The following is a 23,742-nucleotide window of genomic DNA, read 5'->3' as shown; positions in this document are numbered from 1 at the left end:
AGGTTCCCAGTTATGGAATAAGTACATCACAAGAATAAAAGACACAGCATAGGGAACAGTCAATGGTATTGTAGTAACACTGTATGGAGACACATGCTCACTTGTGGTGAGCACAGCATAATATATTAAAACTTGTCAAATCAGTATACCATACCCCTGAAACTAATGTAACTTTGTGTGTTACCTATATTTCAATACAAAAATAAATATTAAAAAATAAATAAAATGGAAGACAAAAAGAAAAATGCTGAAATAATTTTTGTTTTGAAAGAAGTATACTTACAAATTCACCAATATAGAGATTGCCAATATTATTTGTAATAATAAATTGACATGAAGCAGATTATATTAAAACATAATGGCCTATTTTTTTAAAAACTGGAAAGGTGGGGCACCTGGGTGGTTCAGTCAGTTAAGCATCTGACTCTTGATTTCGGCTCAGGTCATGATGTCATGGTTCGTGGGTTTGAGCCCAGCACAGAGCCTGCTTGGCATTCTCTCTGTCTCTCTCTCTGCCCTACCCTGCTCATGCTCTCTCTCAAAATAAATAAATTAAAAAAAAAAAAAAAGGAAAGGGGACACCTGGGTGGCTCAGTGGGTAGAGCATGCAACTCTTAATCTTGGGGCTGTGAGCTCTAGCCCCACACTCATAGAGACTACTTAAAAAAATAAAATCTTTAAGAAAAGAAAGAAAGAAAATACTTAGGAATAATAGTTAACCAAGGAAGTAAATGAACTGTGACACAAATTAAAGATGACACAAATAAACACAATGTCCACACTGCCCAAAGCTATTTACAGATTCAATGCAATCCCTGTGAAAATCCTAATGGCATATTTTGCATAAACAGAAAAAACTATCTTAAAATTCATACAGAATCTCAAACGACCCCAAATAGCCAAAACAATCTCAAGAAAGAACAAAGCCGGAGGTCTCACGCTTCCTGATTTCAAAACATATTAAAAGCTACAGTAATCAAAAAGTATGGTATAGGCATAAATAGAGACATGTAGACCAAGAGAAGAGAAAAGAGCCCCAGAAATAAACCCTCACATATATGGTCAAATTATCTTCAATAAAGGTGCTAAGACTACACAGTGGGGGAAGGCCAGTCTCTCCAACAAGTCGCGCTGGGGAAACTGGATATGCTCATACAACAGAATGAAGACAGGTCCTTCCTTACCTTCCACCATAATTCATTTAATTAATTATACTTAATTCAAAATGGATTAAAGACTTAAGCATAGATCTGAAACTATAAAACTCTTAGAAGAAAATATAGGGAAAAAGCTTCATGACACTGGAATGAACAATGATTTCTTGAATATGACGTCAAAAGCAAAGGCAACAACAACAAAAACAGACAAATGGGACTGCATCAAAACTTAAAAACTTTTGCAGCAAAGGAAGCAATCAACCAGATTAAAAGGCAACCAGCAGCATGGCAGAAATATTTGCAACCATATAATGGATAAGTTATTAATATTCAGAATATACAAAGAATTCCTACAATTTGGTAACAAAAATAATAGTAACCTAATTAAAAAATGTACAAAGGACTCGCTTGAATGGACACTTCTCCAAAGAAGATACACAAATGGCCAACAAGCATATGAAAGATACTTACATCACTGGTCACTGGTGAAATTCAAATCCAAACCACAATGAGATACCACCTAATACCCATTAGAATGGCCCTTATCGGGGCGCCTGGGTGGCGCAGTCGGTTAAGCGTCCGACTTCAGCCAGGTCACGATCTCGCGGTCCGTGAGTTCGAGCCCCGCGTCAGGCTCTGGGCTGATGGCTCAGAGCCTGGAGCCTGTTTCCGATTCTGTGTCTCCCTCTCTCTCTGCCCCTCCCCCGTTCATGCTCTGTCTCTCTCTGTCCCAAAAATAAATAAACGTTGAAAAAAAAAAAATTAAAAAAAAAAAAAAAAAAAAAAAAAAGAATGGCCCTTATCAAAACAATAGAAAATAACAAGTGTTGCAAGATGTGGAGAAATTAGAATCCTTGTGCACTGCTGGTGGCTGTATAAAATGGTGCAGCTGCAGCACCTGGATGGCTCAGTCACTCAAGCATCCGACCTTGGCTTAGATCATGATCTCATGGTTGTGGGTTTGAGCCCTGCATTGGGCTCTGCACTGAGAGCTCAGAGCCTGGAACCTGCTTCAGATTCTGTGTCTCCCTCTTTCTCTGCCCCTCTCCCACTTGAGTGTGCACTCTCTCTGAAAAATAAACAAATATTTAAAAAAGAAAAAGGGTATAATCTATTTAAAAATAAATAGGGGAACCTGGATGGCTTAGTCAGTTAAGTGTCCAACTTTCACTCAGGTCACGATCTCACAGTTCACGCGTTCAAGCCCTGCGTTAGGCTCTGTGCTGACAGCTCAGAGCCTGGAACCTGCTTCGGATTCTGTGGATTCTGTGTCTCCCTCTCTCCCCTCCCCGACTCACGTGCGCACCCGTGTACGCGCTCTCTCTCTCTCTCTCTCTCAAAAATAAACAAACATAAAAAAATTGTTTTAATAAAAATATATAAATAAAATGGTGCAGTCACTATGGAAAAACAGTATGGAAGCTCTTAAAAAATTAAAAATAGAAGTATAGAATCCAGCAATTCCATTTCTGGGTATATATTCAAAAGAATTGAAAACAGGATCTCAAAGACAGATTTGCGCACCTATGTTCATCACAGCATTATTCACAAACCGAGAAGTGAAAGCAATGTAAATGTCCATCAAGAGATGCACAGATAAAGAAAATGTGGTATACACATGCAATGGAGTATTATTCAACCTTAAAAAACAAGGAAATGTTGTCATATGCTACAAACATGGATGAACCTTGAGGACATTATGCTAAGTAAAAAAAGTCAATCACAAAAAGCCATATACTGCATGATTTCACTTACACCTGCAGTACCTAAAGTAATTAAATCCACAGAAACAGAAAGCAGAAGGGCAGCAAACTGCCAGGGGCTAGAGAGAGAGAGAAATGGGAAGATGCTGTTCAATGAGTATAGTTTAGTCAGGCAGATGAAAACAGTTCTAGAGATCTGTTGTATGACAATGTGCACATAATTAACAATACCATACTGAACACTTAAAAATCATTAAGAGGGTAAAATTATAAGTTTCTTACCACAAACTACAAAGTACAGAATAGGCAGATTTGGATTTATCCAATATTGGAGTTTCTCAACTAAGCAATGTAGCAAGCGAGGACAAGGGTGTTGAGAAGATTTGCAGCTGAACATTTATGACTGGCCACAGAATTGAAACTGAGAAAGGAGAAGAGTGAGAACATAAGGGGCAGTGTAATGAGAAATACTAAAAAGGTAATAGGGTCAATGGGTTCTGTAGATCTCAGGGAAAAGGACTGTTTGTTCTAGAAGGCATGGGCTGGAAAGATCAGAAGTGATGGATGATCAGAGAGTAGGGTTCTTGAAACTGAAATTATGGAGGTTACAGTTACTATAATTATGAGTACATTATTATCGTATAACAGATCTGAGGTATGATGAGGTGGCTGAGGTAGAGTGGAAGACACCGGCAGAGGTCAAGAGACAAGAGGCCAGGAAGGTTGTGGAAGAATCACCCACCTGGATGTTGAGATAGATCATCAAGAATTAAAATAAACTGCTATTGGAGACAGTGCGCCATATAAAATAAAACCTTCACAGAATAAAGGAGGCTGGGGAGAGGAGAGAGTAAGCCCAGGTTCCGTGGAAAACTGGGAGGAGCAATAGCAGTAGACAGTATTATCTGATGAGGAGACTGAAAAATCACGTTTTCTGTTTGATGTTAAGTAAAGTGAGAGGGAGAGTGGTGTTAGAGTAGCGAAGAAGGGCAAACAGATTCATGTTTAGGTCCAAAGGAGAGGTGGTCTGAAAGAGAAAAATCACAACTTAAGTGGGCTGCAAAGAATCAGGGTTTTCCAGTGCGACTCAAGTTTTAGGACGTCCATGAACGTGATGTTTAGATGGGAAAAAATTACATCTTCAGTTTCATTAACCTCTAACTTAAATTATTTAAGTAGGAGAGTAGGCAAAACCCATAGTAGTATTAGCAGTACCTACAACTTTGTAACTAAAAAGAAATTGGATATTTTGATCAAATTACATTGTTGCAAATAATTTAAAGTATTATTTATGCCTCACCATTATTTAAAAATTAGGGTAGTTGTAAAAAAAATTAGGGTAGTTGTTAAAACCTGCCATTGGGTTATTTAATAAGTTAATAAAAGAACATCTGTATTAACTACATCTAAAAAAAAGTTTAACTACTTTAATAGCTACATTTCAATATAATTGGTTTCCTTAGTAATCCAGTGTGTTTTATTTTATACATTTACAAACATTAGTCTGAAAAGGGGGACAGACTGCCCCCAAAACTTCAGAATGCCTGAGAGCAAGAAGGTGAATAGAATGGTCAGAAATGCAAACAGAAAGGCTCCAGGGATTGGAGGGCAGTGGAAGAAAAGGGTCTGCTAAAGAGATTAAACACAGCTTTATGTCCCCATAAATTCAATGTGAAGTTAAACAGAATGAGGGAGATGTAGAAAACGTTATGTGAAAAAGGCAAGCTGCGACACATAATGCATGAAGCCATTGGTATAAAACACACACACACACACACACACACACACACACACACACACACAACAGAAATAAACTTTTGTAAAGGAAAATTTGAGGAGGATATATAAAGTGGCAGCCGTGGTTTAGAATGAGAAGAAAACTCAGGAGAGAGCAGCAAGAGAGGAGGAATGGGGAGGGACACCTGGGTGGCTCGGTCGGTTAAGTGTCTGACTCTTGGTTTTGGGTCGGGTCATGAATTCAAGCCCTGCATCAGGCTCGAAGCCTTCTCTTCCTCTCTCTGCTCCTCCCCCGCTCACTCTGTCTCTCTTGAAGTGAATGAATAAACTTAAAAAAATTTTTTTAAAGAGAGGAGGAAAATGGAAAGCTCGCTTTTCTGTGTGGTTTGAACAGTTTGCTGCAAGTATGTATTACATTAAAAAAACAAAAACAAAAAAACAAGGGGCATCTGGGTGGCCCAGTCAGTTAAGCATCCAACTTCAGCTCAGGTCATGACCTCTCAGTTCGTGAGTTCAAGCCCCACATTGGGCTCTGTGCTGACAGCTCAGAGCCTGGAGGCTGCTTCAGATTCTGTGTCTTCCTCTGTCTCTGCCCCTCGCCTGCTTGCATGCTTGCTCTCTCTCTCTCTCTCTCAAAAATAAACATTAAAAAAAATTTTTAAACTTACTTTGTAGAGAAATCTTCTTTTCCTTAGTGTATTTTTCTTTTGTATTCTTGCAGGACACTAAGGGCTAGGCCTCTGGGTTCTCCAGGGAACTCAGTGATGCATTATTTCACAGAAATGTTGTCTAAAAACAATTTTTTTTATATACCAGGGGGAGATGGCCATCATAGAGAATAGTTTTAGCTATGTGGGGCTGTCATGAAGCAATCTGCCTTGCATTAGGCCCTCGAACATTTGACTTCTGTATTAAGACAAGTAGGAAATTGGAAGCTTCATCTCCTGGAGCTTTCTCTTCATGATCAAAACATGTCTGGGACAGAAAACTGCAAAGCAGTCCATGCTTAATAGACACTTATCAAATGTAGCAAACATGATAGTACTTCTCTCAACAGCTACTGCTGATGTATAGGGAACCCAGTTATTTTTTAGTTCACCATGTATATGCCATCTTACTGAACTCATTTATTAGGTTCCCAAGTTTGTCAACGGATTCTCCTGGTTTTTCTAGAGCATATGCAAGGAGTTGAAATTTTGACTTTCCCTTTCAAGTATTTATATGTTTTTTTTTTTCCTTTGTCCTCTCTTACTCCATTGGCTGGGGCCTCTAGTTAAATGCTTAACAGAAGCATTAAAAATGAGCTTAGTAAAGGGGCACCTGGGTGGCTCAGTCGGTTAAGCATCCGACTTCGGCTCAGGTCATGATCTCACGCTCCGTGAGCTCAAGCCCCACATCGGGCTCTGTGCTGACAGCTCAGAGTCTGGAGCCTGTTTCAGATTCTGTGTCTCCCTCTCTCTCTGACCCTCCCCCGTTCATGCTATGTCTCTCTCTGTCTCAAAAACAAATAAACGTTAAAAAAAAAATTTTTTTTAATGAGCTTAGTATTATTCTTTTTTTCATAAAAAAATTTTTACCAGTTGGGTTTACTACATTCTTTAAGTAGTTTTACCCCCTCTCAAATTAAGGAAGTTGCCTTCTTTTCCTAAACCTAGTCTATCAGAAACGGTTACTGAATTTTATCTGGTATCTTTTGTCATCAATTGAAATGATCGTACTGTTTTCCTTCTTTGATTTACTAATATAGTGTAAATGACACTGAAAGATTTCCTAAGGTCAAATCATCCTTGATTCCCAGGGAGAGTTTTTCCCTATATAGTTTTAACACACTGTTAGATTCAGTTTCCTAGTATCTTATTTTGGATCTTACAACTATGTGATAAAGGAAAATAGCCTATTGTTTTCTCTTCCTGTGCTATGCTAGCTTCAAAGGGCATCTTCTCTATTACATTTCTCTTCTTTCCTCTGGAAATCTGTGTAACACAGGGATCATCGATTACTTTAAAGTCCTGTAAAAATATCTGGCCCTTTTAAAGGCTGTATCTTGAACAGTTCCATCTACTTCTTCATCAGCTACTGGACTATCAAGCTTTTCTATTCCTTCTGAAAATTTCAGTAATTTATATTTTCCTAGGAAATAATCGGTTTCATTAATTTCTAGGCTGACTTGCATGAAGTTCTGCAGAGTGTCCCCTTCTGAGGCTCTCATCTCGGCACTTATAGAGGTGTCCACGGCTTGTGGTGTCTGCCTCCAGCTTGTTTTCTTCTTAACCAGACTTGCCAAGAGTCTGCCAGCTCTGATTTTACTGTCAAGAGAGGGTTTATTCTGGGGGCGCCTGGATGGCTCAGTTGGTGAAGAGTGTGACTCTTGATCTCAGGGTTATGAGCTCTAGTGCCACAGTGGGTGTACACATTACTTACAAATCAAATCTTAAAAAAAAAAAAAGTTGTTTTACTTTTCATTAACTTATACTTTTACATTTATTAATTGCTTTGTTTTACATCATTTGGTTTATTTTGTTTTTAATCAGTTTAAACTGAATATCTTGTCCATTCAGCTTTAATCTTTCCTGTTTATTAATTCATATTTAATTGCTATGAATTTTTCAGAAAGTTTCACATTGGCAACATTGATATGTAGTGCTTCTCTCTATAATGTCTAAATTGTGTGACTTCACTTACGATCATCCCTTTAAGCTGTTTAAAAGGTATGTCTCGGGGCACCTGGGTGGCTCAGTCGGTTAAGCGTCCGACTTCAGCTCAGGTCACGATCTCGCGGTCCGTGAGTTCGAGCCCCGCGTCAGGCTCTGGGCTGATGGCTCAGAGCCTGGAGCCTGCTTCCGATTCTGTGTCTCCCTCTCTCTCTGCCCCTCCCCCGTTCATGCTCTGTCTCTCTCTGTTTCAAAAATAAATAAACGTTAAAAAAAAAAAAAATTTAAAAGGTATGTCTCTTCCCTTGCTCCCAAAGAAGGTAGATGGTTTTTGTTTTGGATTTATGTTTTTGTTTGTTCTGTATGATTTTATATGGGGGGGGGGGGGGGGCATCCTATTGCTGTTAATTTCTATTGCACTATGGTCAGAAAATATAAATATAACCTACTTAAGTTTTGCTTTCTGAAAATCTGATTTTCTTTGCAGCACAAAACAGGCTCACTTTTTGTGACTCCCCATGTTGGGAAAGAAAGCATACATATTCTTAAGAAATCTCTGCAGGAACTACAGCCAGTCTTCATTAATGATCTAGAACTGAGAACTGTAAACCCACTGAATACCAGTAGTTATTTCTTTCTCCCCAAAGTTCCACAATACTTTATTTCTGCAATGCATCTGATTCACTGTTCTCTCTAGATCAACTTCTGATCACTCAGCTACTTGAATCCCACCCCTGAATCTGTGTCTAATGACCTGAGCACTCCAGTGCTAAGTCCCATCAGTCTCCAGTACCCAAAGCAAACTCCTAGGCCTAACAATCCAACTGGCCCCACTTGGATCTGGATTCCATCCTCACTCTACCCAACTACAGCCAGGAACAGCAAGGTCATTGTTGTAAAGACCTTATAAAGCTCACCACAGCCAGGCCTCCTCTACTTCCAGGAGCATGGGGAGAACTACACTCCTCCATCACCTTGCTGTTAGGTAAGTCAAATGACTAGTTTTGACTGGAGAAGTTACATAATTGCTGGTTACAAGACCCTCCAATGTTTTCTTCCCTTCCACAGCAACCAAGAAAGCCATGTGTTCCAAAGGTACAGCTGCAAGAGGGTAAAACCTGACAGGCTTTATCTCAACTGCCTACTTCCCTCAAGCTGAACATGGGATGATAAATAAACTTTTTGCTCTGTCCAGCCAATGAAATTTGAGGACTTTGTTCATTAATGAGGCATAATTTAACCTATCCTGATTAATATAGTCCTGTTAACCAATACCTTCCAGAGCTGTGGGGAAGTCAAATTCTCTGATATATTCCCCATTTATAATAAAATTGACATCTCTAGTACAAATGAAATTTGGGAGAGAGGGTCTTTCTCTTCTGTAGTCGCTACAATTTTTTCTAAAAATAATATATATGGTTTTCATAATCATAAGAAAAATACTCTTTAAAGTGCTCATGAAAGTTTCAATGGACTTAGCACTTTGGAACTACACACTTTAGCCATCAGCTAGTCTAGTCCTGACCACTTTCATTCAGAACAGAGACAAGAAGCATGTACTGAGGACTATCCAACTAGTCGGTACTGGAAGAAGGATAATTACTCAGGCCTCTGGATTGCCGAATTTAAGTCAGTCAACATAACACACTTTAAGATTTATTCTCTCAGGGCACCTGAGTGGCTCAGTCAGGTAAGCATACAACTTCGGCTCAGGTCATGATCTCACAGTTCAGGAGTTCAAGCCCCACATTGGGCTCTGTGCTGACAGCTTGGAGCCTGCTTCAGATTGTGTGTCTCCCTCCCTCTCTGCCCCTCTCCCGTGCTCACTCCCCCTCCCCATTCCCCCTCCCCTCGTGCCCTCTTGCTCTCTCTCAAAAATAAATGAACATTAAAAATTCTTTAAATTTTTTTAAATGAAAAAATAAAAATAAAATAAAAAGATGTATTCTCTCATTTTTTAAAAACAGACTTCCTATGAATCTCCATGGGTCTATTTCCCCACTTTATCCTAATCAGTTTTGTACATTATCTCACCACATTCTCAACATAAATAAGTTTAGGTCTCCTATTACCACTCTTCTAGTCCTCTAAACTTGTCTTTCCTAGCAGCAACATTACACTGTAATTGTATACCTGAGTAGGTTTGTGGTTTTATTGATGCTGGTCTCCCCAACTAGAACATAAGCTCCATGAAAGCAGAACTCAGGGCTATTTTATTCACTATTATATAACCAAGTCTGGACAGTTTCTGGTCTATCACAGGTGCTCATTATATACTTACCAAATTGAAGTACACTTTCCAAGTCTTAAAAACTTAGAAATAATTACCAAGACTAAAACTGATCATCTCAGAGTTCTTATGTGTTTCTTCAGAAAGCCTGTTCTCCTTAAAAAGTTAAGGGTTCTATGAAAGGGCCAAAAAAATGGGAGGTTTTCATAAGGGGTATATGTTATAGATACACATGAAAATAACGATCCTATGATAAAATGTTTTCCCTCAAGCAGAGAAAAATTCTACTGCAACAGAGCCCCCCCCCCAAAAAAAAAGGAGGGGCGCCTGGTGGCTCAGTTATTTCAACCATATCTGTCCCCCTTCTTTACAAAAAAAAAAAAAAAAAAAAGGAGGGGCGCCTGGGTGGCTCAGTCAGTTAAACGTCTGACTTCAGCTCAGGTTATAATCTCATGGCTTGTGAGTTCGGGCTCCCACATCGGACTCTGTGCTGATAGCTCAGAGCCTGGAGCCTGTTTCAGATTCTGTGTCCCTCTCTCGATCTGCCCCTCCCCTGTTCATGCTCGCTCTCTCTCTCTCTCTCAAGAATAAAAAAATTTTCGGGGCGCCTGGGTGGCGCAGTCGGTTAAGCGTCCGACTTCAGCCAGGTCACGATCTTGCGGTCCGTGAGTTCGAGCCCCGCGTCGGGCTCTGGGCTGATGGCTCAGAGCCTGGAGCCTGTTTCCGATTCTGTGTCTCCCTCTCTCTCTGCCCCTCCCCTGTTCATGCTCTGTCTCTCTCTGTCCCAAAAATAAATAAACGTTGGAAAAAAAAAAAAAAAAAGAATAAAAAAATTTTCTTTTTAAATTAAAAAAAAAAAAGGAATCTGATGTAAAATTTAAAACTAAAAATTTCCCTCAATCCAATCAAAAATAAGAGGAATTGCCAATCATTTTCATTTCTTGAGATGGACACTTAAATTATTGATCTTTAGCCTTTCTACTTTTCTAATACATATTTTTTAAGCTGTAACATTTCCTCTAAGTATAGAATCAAGTGTATCCCAAATTTTGCTATGAGTCTATTTTTATTATGATTGAATCCTATTGCTTTCTAATTCCTCTGTAACTTTTTATTTAACTCACGGGTTTAGAATTAGAAGTGCACTGCTTAATTTCAAAGATTTTCTCACTATCTTTTGTAATTGATTTCTAACTTAATTCCACTACGGTCAGAGGACACTGTGAATGATTTCAATCTTTTGATATCTGTTGAGGCTTGCTTTAAGACCAACAAATGGGTCATATTCTATCTTCACTGGGTGTTGTGTTCTATATTACATTTTTTTAGTGTTCTCTGGCTTTCAATCTCCTTACTAATTTTCTGTCTGCTAGTTAAATCAGTAGTCAGTGATTGATTATGGGCCCTGATCTAAAATTTCAGGTAACTTATACACTGCTTACTATGGGTCGGGTATGGTTCTAAAATATAAAACATATGTATAGGCTATATATATATATATATATATATATATATATATATATATACACACACCTAAAACCACTCCATGAGGTAAGGAGCATTATTACCAATTTACAGATGAGGAAACCGACACAGAGATGTTTGTCAAATCAATCTGCCAAAATTGCTGGTTGCACAGCTAGAAAGAAGCAGATCTGGGATTTAAACCCAAGAAGAGTTGGGATTTAAACCCAAATGGAGTCCATGCTGTTAACCACTAATTATGTAATATTAAATTATATACACACATACACATACACACACACACACACACACACACAATATAAACACATGTATATAATATGAGCTTTAATATATATATGCATATAGAGTGGTTAAGAGCATGGATATATATCTTTGTATATATATTTTATATATGTTATAGATACACACAAAGATAATGATCCTATGATAAAATGTTTTCCCTCAAGTAGAGAAAAATTCTACTGCAACAGAGCCCCCAAAAATAGTTAAGAACAATTTTTTATCAGAAGTACTTAACTATGTGAATTTGAAAGTACATAATAACTATTGCATCCTCAGTATCAGGGCAAACTATGTAAAAAATAAGAACAGGAAAAGAAACTAAAAAGAATTATATGAAATAAGATCCACAGTTATTATGAGATGTTGACGAGTCTTATGCTCTTTGTTCTCCTATCCCACGACTTCTAAATACTGTGTATCACCCTTAGAATGAAGAACACAAGAGCTTACTACAGTCCCTAACTGAACTGACAATGTTCTGTGTTAATTCTCAAGTGAAAAGAGACAACGTTAGCAAGACCATGAAAATCACAGGAGATAATGGATATAAAAGTGCTCTGTAAACTATGTAATATACAAATGTTAATAATTACAAAGCATCCTAGGACTAAATAAAAGCTTTTTCATGTCTTTCCCCTTTTAAATTTCAGCTGCTAATTTAAAGTGCCTAACTTTGAAAACACAAATATTTTTTTAAACAAATTCAGAAGAGTTGGTTTTTGAAAGGCAGAACATTAAAGTGCCACATATCCTTGAACACTGACAAAAAGGAAAACAATGACAAATTTACAAAAGAATTACACTCTGTCAGTATCACTGAAAATACCCTGATCTGTAATTTAATAAAATGTTGATTCGGTGCTGAAGATACAAATAGGAACTCTAAATTTAACCCCAAAAAGTGATGTTATTTCTAGAAAAGAATTTTTATAACTCATAAAAAAGAGGAATAATTCATTTAAAGATGAATTAAATATACATTATATAACAAAAAATGTACACATCACAATTAGTGATAAGAATACATGCTCAATCCATTGAGGACAGGTTTTCCTTTCAAAGTTTCCTTTGCTATTTCTGCACGGAACCTATGAATAAAGAATGCACAGCTGCCTAGCAGATGTATAATTTCAGTGTTCAGATTCCATTCTTTCTAGTTTCATTCTGCTAGAGGTTTTGGATGTTCTATTTCCATATGGTTTCTGACCTCCCTCAGTTTGGGTTCTACCTCCCCACATCTTATTCTATTTTAGTCCATTATTACAGAAAAACACATCAAATTTGAAACATCTTAACTTTGTTTTAAAGCTTAAAAGTTGCAAAGCTGAAAAAGAAAGGGAGAATATACAGACAAAAAGATAATCAGGTAACTAAAACAAGACAGCCAAATTTCCAAACCTGCACCAAAACCAAGAGTCAGACGCTCAACCAACTGAGCCACCCAGGCACCCCAGAACTTTCTATCTCAATAGCCCTACTCCATGCCACCTTGTTTCTTCTATTTCAGGTTCGGACACTCGGCTTTCACACAAGCAGAGAATTCCAGTTTTACTCACCTGATTTCCTCAAACTCTTTAAGTTATGGGAGAATCGTTAAGCAATAAAGTTTTTGTTTTAACTGATACTGCATATACCAAAAGGTTTACTAGTGTTCTTGCATAATATGAATAAGAGGGATTTTTACTTTTTTTCCTCAGAGCTTCTCTAAGTTTTAAATTTGTTCAGTGAGCATTACTTTTGTAATCAAGATGCAAAAAGACTTTTGAACAAAAACTTGCAAGGAAAGAGATTATGTTTAAATGTCTACATGTCTAACAAATTGTGTTTTAATAATTTCTGTGGAACACAAGCAAATTAGTAATATTCCAGAGGACAATATCGGCATCATTAATGGGTAAAAATCAGGTTTCATTCCTCAGCCTATCTGACTCCCAAAACGGCCCCACAGATGGACTTACTCATTTTCTATTTTCAACTGATGTGGCAGTTATTTTTTATCTTTTTTCCTTCCTGTTCTCTCACAGGGCAGATTTTCAATGTATTCTAAGAAACAATACAAATAACATGATTATGTTAAGCAAAACTCTGCCCAGTTTCAGCTACTTTATGAGTAATAGTCAAGGTAAAGCAGTGAAAAAAAGCCTAGCTGCGTGATTGCTAACAATTAAACGTGTCTATATCTCAGAAATGAGATATATGATACAGCACTAATTTTTAAAAACTGTTTATGGGAAGCATTCTGGATAAATGCTGTAAAAGCAACTGCTCCACTGGACTTTGAATACTGTTTTCTCCACGATGCAAAACATCAGGGAAGCAAAAAAACTTAATTAATTAATTAATTAATTAATTAATTAAAAAATACCTATGAAAAGTTTCTGACAAATTTTAGTATTAAAAAGAGAAGTAGGGGGGTGCCTGGGTGGCTCAGTTGGTTAAGCGTCCGACTTCAGCTCAGGTCATGATCTCAGTCTGTGAGTTCGAGCCCCGCATCAGGCTCTGTGCTGACAGCTCAGAGCCTGGAGCCTGCTTCAGATTCTGTGTCTCCCTCTCTCTCTGCCCCTCCCTTGTTCATGCTCTGTCTCTCTCTGTCTCAAAAATAAATAAAAACATTAAAAATAAAATAAAATTTAAAAAAAAGAGAGAAGTAGGTGTTAATTGTCAAAAGTCAAGTATAACCCATCAAATACGTATATTTAGACCATGAGAGGAGAGAACGTTTTACCAGGTACCTCAGTTAACACACCAGCAAACAGGCAAATCCATCTACTGTATGTGAACAGGACTAGAAGCAGCAGGTGAAAATCAAGTAAAACATGTGCGTGTGTAGAGTACACATCCTCATCTTAAAATTGTCCTACTCCCTTTGAAAATGAACATAATTCTGTGGTTAAGAACACGGTCTCTGCAGTCAGACTACCTGGGTTTGATTCCTTAGCTTTGCCACTTACTAGCTGCACAACCCTTGACAAGTTATTCCACCTCTGTGGCCTCATTCTCCTCTCATAACCGTACCTATCATAGAACAGCACTTAAAATAGGGCTAGGCGAATGTAAGGAAAATAGGTATTATCTAGTCCCTCTTTATTTTATTGCTCTACAGCATTTAAACTAAAACCCACTCACCTTTTCAACATGAACAGCTGAAAGTTAATTTAAAACTTCATGAATTCAAAATCTCCTATACTGAGTAAAATATATTACACTAATGCTTTTTACTGAGTACTTTTTACTTTAACGTTTCTGAGGCTTGATAAACTCTTACAACTCCATAAAAACTAAGGAATACCATATTTTACTTAATGTTGCAATTAAGGTTAACATATACAGTTTATAAATTTGAAATGCACTAGTTAGAATTAAATAAAATATGTTTAATGTTAAAATTATATTGCGCAGAACTGGAATGCACTTGGAAACAGAACCATTAAGATGATCAAAGGATCATGTACAACTCTAAAAGCTTTGTACAGAAAAAAGAATGGGGGCTGGTGTCAGAGGGGCTTTAGTAGGAACTTAAGCTGATACTTCTATGACTTTAATAAGGGATCTGAAATTGGTACAAACATGAGAAAAGGTTTTATTCTTCTCCAGCTTCCACCTCCAACTATGGTTGGTCCAATTTCCTTTCACACACCACCACCCCTTAATGACATCTGGAACAATTCCTACAGCTTTCCAGTAGTTTTCAGTTATAAAAATGTCCAGTCCAGTTGACTGCTGTTTAAAACTTTAATCTTCAAAAAAAATTTTTTTAACATTTATTTATTATTAGAGACAGAGAGAGACAGAGCATAAGCACAGGAGGGGCAGAGAGAGGAAGAAACACAGAATACAAAGCAGGCTCCAGGCTCTGAGCTGTCAGCACAGAACCCGACGCAGGGCTCGAACTCACGGACCGTGAGATCATGACCTGAGCCGAAGTCAGACGCTTAACCAACTGAGTGAGCCACCCACGCGCCCCTAAAACTTTAATCTTCAATCTTGCAATCATCTCTTTCCCTTCCAAACCCAGGCTGGGTCCATGGTCCATGAAAAGTTCAACTGGGGAAGGGGTGTGGTCTGACCTGTTTTGGGAGGAGAGGGGGATGAGGGAGAACAGAATACACGTCTCAACATCTGAGCACTCCTGCAGTCCTCTGGGGTGGCTGCCACCACCCGGCTAATACGGACCATGATACAGGCAGCCAAATGATGGCTTCTCCTCTGGGGACAGGCTGGAGCGCTCTGGTGACCGAGAGGTGAGGGGCTCAAACCCAACTGCACATTTCCCTTCCCAAAGACCTGCTTCAGCTCAACCTCTCCTACTTTTGCTCCCCTCTCCAGGAGAGCCAGCCCTGTCAAGATGCCTAAAGCCTAGTTACCTTCTGCTTTACCCACGTGAACAGAAATTCGAAACAAGTACAGGGTGTTCTACTGCTACCCTCAGTCCACAAGGAGATTTCTCTGCACTTTTTTTTACCCTTTGCTCAAGGAGGCACAGATCATGACTACTGGCTAGGAAATTAGATGTGCTGGTCTACTTTTTGCTAGCACTCCTAACCTCACAAGTGGCTCTCTTAGACCTCCCCGCACTAAGCTTCTAAGGAAAGGCCACCCCAAGGGAAGAGGAACGGAGCAAAAAGTGTACAATGCTCCCCACCTAGGCAAACTAGCCACCGAGGTGACTGCTGTGCACAATTTCCCTCCCCTCCATTCTCTGACAGGTTTCTGTCACACCCTAATTAGCTCTAGAAAGGATTCAGGCCACTAAATGCTTGGGCTTTCTTTAGACTGTAGAATCACTGACTTATCCTTAACCCTAAGGTCCTAGTCCCCGTTCCGAGCTAACTGGGAAAGTCTGATTCTACTTACTTCTTACTCTTACCTCTCTGACCTTGTTGGGGCAATTAACCCTCATTAGCCTCAGATTCTTAACATATACAACCGGAAAAGCCACAAAACTTCCCAGTATCAACTTACCAGTACTGCCAGTACACAAAAGTACTTTGCAAATTCAAGCGTTAATAATGCTAACAAAGTAACACTTTCAGAAGGTATCAGGATTAGATTTCATCTTCAAGGACCCTATATATACAGCCATTCAAATTGCTTTTGAAGACAGAACTGACCTCATCTTCCCCCACACAAATAATTCATCTTCGCTTACACTTACTAAGCATTACTATGTGGCAAAAATAGTGTTTAGTGCTTCACTGCACTCACTCACTCAGTCTTCGCAGTAACTCTGTGAGAAAACGATTATTACCCTCATTTGACATACAAGGAAATAAAGCTTAGATTAACCACTTTGGTGCAAGGTCACGAACCTAGTAAACAGAGTAGTAAGGTATGGAACACAATAAATGTGAAGCTAGATAACATGTCAATAATTCAAGGTTTAATAAACATTTCAAGTTATCTGGAATACAGGTAAACGGGAAGTCACTGTAATCATCTCAAGAGCCCTTTACCGGTTTAAGAAATTAGAGGCTTCTTTGTATATTTTACTTACTTAATCTTAACTGAATGACCTTTTTTGTTGTTTCTTCTGATTGTGACCAGTGGAACCTGTCACAAACCATCTTCTACGCAAATTGATAAGATGCTAAGAAAGAACAGGAAACAGTGAATAACTTTAGAAAGAACAAAGGCTTAGTCAACACAATTAGAGCAATTATGCCACTTGATTAAGAAATAGCATTATAATTGTAGGAATATATTCAGGAAGAGGGGGATGTCTCTCTAATTGTACATTCTACCTCATTTAACAAATTTTTAGTTTTGAAGAATACATTTTGAAAACTGTAGCTTAAAGAAATTTAACTTATGCTCTTTATATTTAAAATACTTAACTTTGTTTTTAGACAGTGAAACTTCACTTGCTTATTATCCCTTGCCCCAGCAGTCAGAAACAACCTGCCACTGCTAAGGAGGAAAAACTTTTCTTCTACCCTCTTAGGTTCTGAATTTGGGGGCCTGCAAATTACACTGACAGAAGTCAGATTAGCAAAAAAAAAAAAAAAAAAAAAAAAAAAAAGCCAGATTTTTATTCATTCACCACCATTTACATACAAGGGTGACTAAAAGAGGCAGTTAGAATTTGGGGCTCCTGTGTTAATATGGGGAGAGGGGAGGAGGACACTTACAGGAAACAAATGACTTTTAAGAAAGATACATGGGCCCCTAGGAAAATGAATATATGATACGATGTGTGACAATGTCAGCTTAGATGTGGTGCCACTTTTTCTCTCTGCTCTCTAGTGATAAAAGTCAATCTTCCCTGGTTTCAAAACTCTGGGGAGCAGCTTTGTGATAACTGTTTTCTCTGCGAGTCTCTGTTTTTAGGCAGATCAGGAAGTTCCCCAGAAAAGCCTATTCTCAAATACCTTCAGCGCAAAATAATTTTTATGCCACAGTGATGTATTCTGTACCCCTTCACCACCAACACAAATATCTGAACGCTTACTGTGTACAAGGCACTGAATTAGTACCGATGGCAAAACAAAATATTTTAAAACAAAATTCACTCACCAAGGAGCTTATAAAATAAATTGAGAGTATGAGACAACTTAAACTTTTTATTTTTTTGTTTCTAAATACTCTTACAACAGCAAAAGAATCTTTATATATTATGAACAAAAATAAAAAACAAATGACAAAAAAAAAAATGCATTATACCAAGAGTTAATATCCATACCCCAAAAAAGAGTTTCTGCAAAATGAGTAAGAAAAAAAGATTAGAAAAACAAAGGAGAGATAAATGCAAAGAACCAACAAACTATAAAATTCTCCTCAACCTTAGTCAATCAAAGAAATACAAATTAAAACTACAATACTGTTTTTTCAGCTGGCAGCCTGGCAAAGATTAAAACAGACTGATACTATGATGTGTTGGTGAGGGGTTAGGGGAAATACTCTCAAACACTGTTGGCTGGAATGTGAATTGTTACAAAGATTGTGCAGAGCAGTTTGGCACTATAGGCATTATACATAGCTTCTCTTACATACAGTAAACACATGTCTAAGAATTCATCCTATAAAATAAAAATAGTCTCAGAGGATATGTACAAGCACCACAGCACTGTTTACAATGCAAAAAAAAAGGAAAAAGAAAAAGAAACAAGAAAAATACCCTGCAACAAATTGGAAACAATCTAGTCATCGATAGGGGGCTGGTAAATGAAATGACGGTATATTCATAAAAGGGAATATTACATGGCTACTAAAAAGAATGAGTAAATCAACACCTAAAGACAAAAAGAGTACTCTATATTCAGTGAAGACAGAGTTAAAGAAAAGGATGCATAGTATCACCTCATTTTTTGGAAATGGGGATAGAAAAAGAAAAAGAAATGAAGACAGTGGAAGAGAAAGATTACATTTACCTCTATACTCTTAACACTGTAATCCAGGGGGGACGTGGGGGCAGGATTACAGAAGACTCACTTTATGCCTGAACTTTCAACCAAATACGTGTAACTTTTGTAAACAGAAGAAGCAAAGGAAGGTGCTATGGCAATACAGTTAGGGAGACTATATTGGGGTTTTACAAGACTAAAAGCTGAGAAGGCTTATAGTAAAGAAATCTAATATGTTAATAGATGGTACAAGAAACACCAAAATACTGCCTTCAAATAATGACACAGAAGGGGTGCCTGGGTGGCTCAGTTAGTTGAGTGTCCAACTTTGGCTCAGGTCATGATTGCATAGCTCGTGAGTTCGAGCCCCCTGTGGGCTCTGTGCTGACAGCTCAGAGCCTAGAGCCTGCTTCAGATTGTGTCTCCCTTTCTCTCTGCCCCTCCTTCTCTCTCTCTCTCTCTCTCTCTCTCTCAAAAATAAACATTTAAAAATTTTTCAAAAAAATAAAAAAAAACAAAAACAAAGTAGAAATCAATGGAAGAGGGGCGCCTGGGTGGCTCAGTTGGTTAGGCGACTGACTTCGGCTCAGGTCATGATCTCACAGTTCATGAGTTCGAGCCCCGCATTGGGCTCTGTGTTGACAGCTCAGAGCCTGGAGCCTGCTTCCAATTCTGAGTCTCCCTCTGTCTCTGCCCCACCCCTGCTCACACTCTGTCTCTGTCTCTCTCTCAAAAATAAATAAACATTAAAAATTTTTTTTTTTTAAATAATGACACAGAAGAGCTCTTTTAAGTGTGGACCACTGAGGAAGGCTTCACAGAAGAAGTAAGATTTTGAAGCATTTTGATAAGCACAGGGGGAAGGAAAGTCGAAAGCAACACCGTACAATTTAATGTATAATTTTAAGTTTTTTCTAGCCATATTTCGAAAGAGAAAATCTGATCCTTTTTCTTTGAAAGTTAATTTTACTATTACTTAACCCAACATATTCAAAACAGTATCATTTCAATATGCAATCAGTATTTTAAAAGCATAATGAGATACTTTACATTCCTTTTTTTGTACTATCTTCAAAATGTGGTACGCAATTCAGACCAGCCACATCTCAAATGTTCAACAGCCACGTGCGGTACTGGCTACTGACGTGGACAGCAGAAGTCTAAGGACTCTGAACGGAAACTCAGAACTGGATATTTCAGTGACTTAAGCTAATAAAATAGTAGTATGAAGTGAATAAGGCAAAAAGGCAGACTAGGCCAGAGCAAGAGGCCAGTCTGAGAGAATTTGAATTTTATATTGTAAGCAAATAAGAAACCAGTGGAAAATATTTATCGAGTAGGAATGATGACTAAGGCACTATTTCAGGAAGATTAACTTCTTTTTCTTTACTCAGATCATACATAAATTCAACATGCAGTTTTTTTCCCCAACATTTTTATTCTGTGAAAGATTACTAAAATGGAGACGTAAAACAGTATCTGTCATCAAGCGACTACATTTTGTTGATTTAAGATGCTTCTGAATAGCTACTGTTGAAATATTTTTATTTCATGGTACCTTTATTTTTTTATTTTTTATTTTTTTTAACGTTTATTTATTTTTGAGACAGAGAGAGACAGAGCATGAACGGGGGAGGGTCAGAGAGAGAGGGAGACACAGAATTGGAAGCAGGCTCCAGGTTCCGAGCCATCAGCCCAGAGCCCAATGCGGGGCTCAAACTCACGAACCGTGAGATCATGACCTGAGCCGAAGTCAGACGCTTAACTGACTGAGCCACCCAGGCGCCCCTATTTCATGGTACCTTTAAACAATTTTTTGAAAAACACGTTGGTAAGAACTTTATCAAAGTTTAATGGCCTTTACTTTAACACTCCCTATCAACAGCTCCCTTTAGTTAGAAATCTAGATTATTCTTAATTAAATGCAAAATTCAGACACTCAAGATGTTAAACTGATGGACTACATCACAAAAAATTGTAACTGCTAGTAGGAAAACTACCCACGAATTTTACCTTACAGAAAACAGTATCACAACCATGCAAGTTTCCTCCAGATTTCTCAACTTCAAAACTGAGAGCCTCTAACATTTCAGATAATCTACCTAAAGGCTAAAGAAAAAAAAAATTTAATGCTCAAGAAATGAGATAAGAAAGCAGGGCATGAAAGAACACCACTGGCCACAGGCCATTCCATTCGTTACTTACAATGACTGCCAAGGCAGGAAGAGGGACTCTGCAGCCAAGAGTCAGAAACCCAGTGATGTCATCATGACCAAAAGCATTACATGACCTGCAATTTCAGCAACTAACTGCTCTGCATTAAAGCCATGGAATTTTCTTTTTTCTTTTCGCCAAGTCCCCTTCAGTTTTTAAGATAAGGAAACAGAGATCCAGACAGGTTTAGTGTAGTATTCAAAACTGCACAGCTAACTTAGTGGTAAAACCAGTACTAGATTTTAACTTATAAAAACTCAGGGGTTCCTGCGTGGCTTGGTCAGTTGAGCGTCTGACTTCAGCTCAGGTCATGATCTCACGGTTCATGAGTTCAAGCCCTGCGCCAGGCTCTGTGCTGACAGCTCAGAGCCGGGAGCCTGCTTTGGATTCTCTGTCTCCCTCTCTTCTCTCTGCCCTTCCCCTGCTCACACTCTACCTCTATCTCAAAAGTAAATAAACATTAAAACAATCTAACAAAAGAAAAACTCAGAAGCCAAAACTTAAGTTTTCTACTGCTGCTTTATAATTTTTCATTATTTCTCAAGTTATTCACATTAGATGCATTCCTTTCAGAACTTTTTTTTATAAATACTTTTTAAAAAAATATTTATTTTTGAGAGAGAGAGCACAAGAGGGAGAGAGGTGTTGGGGGGGGAGGGTTGGGGGGACAGAGGATCTGAAGCAGGCTCTATGCTGACGGCAGAGAACCCAATGCGGGTCTCAAACTCACAAACCATGAGATCATGACCTGATCCAAAGTCGGATGCCTAACCAACTGAGCCACCTAGGTGCCCCTCCTTTCGTAACTTTTAAAAAGCAGAAAAGCGTTTGCTTCAAAAACTACTGAATACTTCCAGAAACATCCTCCCTCTTCTTCCTGATCTACAGTGTCACTCTACAGACCATTTTCTCAGGAAAGCCTTCCCAAGCACCTGTACCCTAAATAGACCCATTCCCTTATTACACACTAATGAGCTCCTGTACGTCCCTTCTGTAGATCTTAAAATAAATACAAGTAGACAATTATTTCTGAAATTATTTAACGTCTATCTTCTCTATTTAGGTCTTAAACTGGTGTTTCTCAGGGCTGTTCTAGGCTCTTTACTGTGTATAGCAAGAGTTCCTGATATGAAATCCATAACATAACCATGAAATTATACACAAAATTGCTACGTTTGTGTATTTTTCTTCAGATACTCAAAAAAAAAAAAAAAAAAGATCTTAAAAAACGTTAACAACCAAAAGACAGTGGATTTGTGTTGTTCACTGCCCAAAGCCATCCTTTCTTTGGGGGAACAACCACTTTCCCATCTCTCATGGTTCTAGGAAGGCTATGAGTGCCAGTGTTTAACTGGCTGACTGCTCCGGGGCATGGAAGCTAGGCCTGGCGGGTGTCGGCACCCCAGACTCCAGACGGTCCCAGTAAGAATCTCTCCTTGGGACAGAATATATGCACCTGGGAAAGAGGTGCCCTTTTTACATCTTGAATCCATATGGGCCACATAAGCCTGGAGTTGACACTGTCCATCCTCTGCCAAATGAAAAGTATCTGTCTGAAAATCAAGCCCAAAGAGTGGAGAGCAGACAGACCCTTGATTACATCATCTGAGCACTTCTATCCAAACATGAGTATTTGCAGTCTTTTTAAAAACATGAAGGGGGGAGAGGGGGTAATGGCCCCTTTTCACCTTTAAGCTAAGAGTTGAATTTGTCACTTTTAAGCAAAAGTCACTTGAGAAAGCCACCCAATTTCCACTGATAGAATTTACAACCTACATGGCAATCGCTCCCAAAGATCTACCTGCAGTCCAAACCTCTATCAAACTCCAGCCCCATACATGCAACTGCTAAGTGGAAATCTCTACTTGGTATTTCAGAACTCTGTATTATCAAAACCAAACTACTGTCCTCCACAAACCTGGTCTCATTTTTCATCTCGACCAACACACGTTTACCCTATCAGGTTTCCGAGCTAGAAACCCGCCATTCATTCAGGCCAATCCCATTCCTTCTCTCATCCATAGCTAACTACCAAGTCCTGTCCATTCTAGACCCTAATTATCTGCCACCATCCTAGCCTGGGCCAAGATGGAACAGGTTTCAGTGTCCCCTACAAGTTTCAGTGTCCTGTGTCTTCCTTCCTTCAAAATGATTCCCCACTAACTCCTCTCCCCAAACTGCAAATCTGATTATTTTATCCCTACTCCTGACATACCCGCATCCTCCTTAAATCAGTAGTAGCCAATTACATATGACTAGACCAATAGTCAAGCTCCACTGTTGCACGTTATTTTTTTTTTTTTATTAAAAAAATTTTTTTTTCAACGTTTATTTATTTTTGGGACAGAGAGAGACAGAGCATGAACGGGGGAGGGGCAGAGACAGAGGGAGACACAGAATCGGAAACAGGCTCCAGGCTCCGAGCCATCAGCCCAGAGCCTGACGCGGGGCTCGAACTCACGGACCGCGAGATCGTGACCTGGCTGAAGTCGGACGCTTAACCAACTGCGCCACCCAGGCGCCCCCACTGTTGCACGTTATTAGTGGTATAACAAATGTATACCATAAAAAAAGTTCATCAGAAACAAAGAAGTATAAAAAAAAAGAACATCCATGGCATCGGAGTAGCTCATATTCACCTGTTTTTAATAAAAGATACTCAAAAATAATGTCCTTAACTAGTCAAGGTCTGTATGAACCTGGCTTGGGAATCCACTGGGCCCACCATCATCTGATCTAAAGCCCTACTCTAACCTAGTGCTGTTTTCAAAAACCACAACACTACTGGGGCTCTCCAGACATATCATTTTGTTTCTATTTTTTAAAAACTGACAGCCTTTAAAATATTAACTATAAAAACTATCAAAGCGCCTCACAATCAGACTGGCATATCGAGTTGTGGGAGACCCCATCCAAAAATAAATATTTCTCTATACCGCCTGA

At 38.6% G+C, this 23,742-nt stretch overlaps 1 protein-coding gene across 2 annotated transcripts in view; it reads right to left on the bottom strand.

The window, feature by feature from the left end:
- Positions 1-23,742, bottom strand: part of BMPR1A (bone morphogenetic protein receptor type 1A) — a 140,261-nt gene that overhangs the window by 111,147 nt on the left and 5,372 nt on the right. Inside the window, exon 1 of one of the 2 annotated variants that reach the window (XM_045437919.1) lies at positions 16,740-16,833. The exons of the other annotated variant lie outside the window; for it this stretch is intronic. The gene's annotated coding sequence lies outside the window, so the exon portion shown is untranslated. Of the gene's footprint in view, positions 1-16,739; positions 16,834-23,742 lie in introns of those variants that run through there. 2 annotated transcript variants of the gene reach the window in all.

Source organism: Leopardus geoffroyi, chromosome D2, assembly GCF_018350155.1.
Source record: "Leopardus geoffroyi isolate Oge1 chromosome D2, O.geoffroyi_Oge1_pat1.0, whole genome shotgun sequence".
Taxonomy (NCBI): Eukaryota; Metazoa; Chordata; class Mammalia; order Carnivora; family Felidae; genus Leopardus; species Leopardus geoffroyi.
This window is presented reverse-complemented; position numbering and strand designations above follow the sequence as displayed.